The 2,908-nt window shown below is 33.5% G+C and overlaps 1 protein-coding gene across 8 annotated transcripts in view; it reads right to left on the reverse strand.

Annotated features, from left to right (window-relative positions):
- Window positions 1–2,908, reverse strand: part of LOC108376139 (scribble planar cell polarity protein) — a 483,715-nt gene that overhangs the window by 297,639 nt on the left and 183,168 nt on the right. The window lies entirely within an intron of this gene.

A 2,908-nucleotide genomic window follows, 5' to 3' on the forward strand; every position in this document is an offset into this window, starting at 1 on the left:
TCTCTTGATAATTGCACTGGCCTATAGTCAAAAGATGTAAAGAACAACATTAATATTGCTGGCGTGCATTTAGATCGCTAGTTCCAAATATTCTAATCCTTTTTTAATATCAGCTATATTTTGCGATTATTTGCAAATTTAGGAACAATTTCGGTAGCTCTAATAGAATAGCCATTATTTTCCATCATCGCGGAAAAATTTTGTTTATGCAAATTAGTATGGAAACACTGAACAGGCACAACTTCTAGACACACTAATTGGTTTACTTATGTTTAGGCATACAATATAAAAATTGCAAATATAAGAAAATGATAAAAAAATTTGTTCACGATTTTTTTTATTTTAAAATAATTTGTTTATAATCTGAACTAGTTTAGTCATATTATTATAAAAAATCAGTAACATTAAGTCTCGCCTTCAATTTGTTAATTATTATGCACCGATCGAGTAAAATTTACCAAAGTTATATCGAAAAACTTAAGTGGATTTCCAGTTTTTCCTAAAAAAAATTTCTCTTTAATTGTATAAATAACCTTTAAATAAAAGAACCGGATTACAGAAAACTGTGCCAGCGAGTGACTTTTTTCGTTCAAGCTGAATGCAAAGCAATATCGTCCAATTGGGGAGTCCTCAAAAGGATTCCCCATTTGCATACTTACAGACACTTTTTCACATAATGGAATTAACTAAAATATTTATGTATATCTAAACACTTATTGCATGTCCCCTACTTTCATATAACGGCAAATTTAGAAACCGCGAAAAATGTGCTTCTGCGGCGACTAATGAAACCATTCCGCACCAGTTTTCAAGACTGCAAAAATGGACTTAAAATGGGCGTTTCTCACCCTAATTGTAATGTATGTAAATACTTATATGTTTGACACTACTATTAACTTGTCGAACGATTCCTAATCTTTGACAATACATTCATTCACCACGATCTTGAAAACTGACCAAATCGGCGTGACCAAGTCCATGGTCATTTTAATATTATATAAACATTAAAAGGTTTCAAATAAATCTCGTCTCACTTTTTTGTATTTTTCACTTGGTTGCTGAAGTAATGAAGAATTGAAAATTCATAAGGGAAAATCATAGTTTTGTTATTTTTTATTTTAATATCTTAAAAACGTGTAGACTTATTGAAAAATGATAAATGAACGTGAGGTCCTAAATTTAATAGCCCTTAATTTGATATATCGTCCTGTTTATAACAATAACGCATTCCATAGATATTACAAGCCAAAGTTTCATTTTCAAAATTCATATACTTTGATTCAATTGCGCGGGCTAAAGATAAGTTTTAAATTAATCTTTCGTGGCCAATAACAATTGGCTGAGACCTAAGACATTATAATATTACTATTACAATGCGGTCAAATGACTTTTATTTTCCCCCATACAAAATCGACCCAACCTATTATATACCCTTCACACTTACTCAGTAGTGTATACGAAAAAACTGGTCTCAAGTAAGCGATTTTTTTTGCGTCAAATGTAGAGAAATGATATCAAGGCGAATTTATACAAGGTGGTGTTGTAAAATCAGCTGATTTATTCGCCTTACATGTATTTTGGTTTTGCTTTTACTGATTTGACAGCACACCCATCAAAAGCAAAAACAAAATACATGTAAACTTTGGAGCGAATTGAGATTTGACATAACACCTTCCATACAAAATACATGTGGTTATCGTTGTTGTAATGTAAATTCGCCTTGAATGAAATCAAATAAGCTTATGCGTCCAAGGCGAATTTATACAAGATGGTGTTACTGGCGAATTGGGATTTTCGCCGCGGTACTTCTGAATGTCAAAAACAAGGCGTATTTAACAAGGTGGTGTTGGCCGTATATAAGTAGAAAATTACACTAACAAATTATGCACTGATGTCCATACTGTCATTGGTATTAGTTACAACAAACACATCATTTTACGTAATGGCCTCCACGGCGAAAAACTCAGCTGTCGCCCCAACACCACCTTGTTTAATACACCTTGGTCAAAGAGATGTGTTTGTTGTAATATGAATTCGCCTTGTTTACAACAAACACATCATTTTACGTAATGGCCTCCACGGCGAAAAACTCAGCTGTCGCCCCAACACCACCTTGTTTAATACACCTTGGTCAAAGAGATGTGTTTGTTGTAATATGAATTCGCCTTGTTTACAACAAACACATCATTATGACATTTAGAAGGACCGCGGCGAAAATCTAAATTCGCCAGTAACACCACACCTTGTATAAATTCGCTTTGAGTGCGTCGCTAATGGAATATTTATTTTACATTATTATGACTTTGCTTTTTCTAAATTCGTTAAACGTGAAAAAATGTAATCAAAAATCAAAACTACTCGTAAATTAATTGTGCCCAAAAAAACAAAGAAAAGTTTTACTCACAAAGACATTGCAAAAACTTTAAATATTGCATATTCAACGGTAACTCTTGTGCTTAAAAGCTTTTATGCAAGATTATCTAAGGAAAAAAGTTGGAACCGGGCGCAGGAAAGCATTTGTTCACAAGGGTCCAAGATGCCAATGATAAAGCTTTGCAGGCACGCAACTTAATACTGTAGCAAATTTGCGATAAAGCGGTTAAAGAACTTGGCGTCAATATTGTACAGGAAAATGGCAATACTCCAAATGTCCTCAGTCCAATAGAAAAATACTTGGCCGTTATGAATAGAGAAGTGCTACTTACAGCGCTCTTACACGATGTGTATTTGCATATGTAAATGCTACTTTTTTGACGTAGAAAACGTCTTACCTTAAGGTATGGGGGCTATGTTCAAATGTTGTAGTTGTAATTTTTAGAGCTTCACAAAAACGCTTATTGCACGAGAACTAATAAAGCGATTTCAAAGAAAAGTGTGGCGTTTCAAAGATAAAATTCCAAACCTGTCG

This window comes from Rhagoletis zephyria, unplaced genomic scaffold (genome assembly GCF_001687245.7).
Source record: "Rhagoletis zephyria isolate East Lansing unplaced genomic scaffold, Rhagoletis_zephyria_1.1 Rzeph_scaffold_00097, whole genome shotgun sequence".
Taxonomy (NCBI): domain Eukaryota; kingdom Metazoa; phylum Arthropoda; class Insecta; order Diptera; family Tephritidae; genus Rhagoletis; species Rhagoletis zephyria.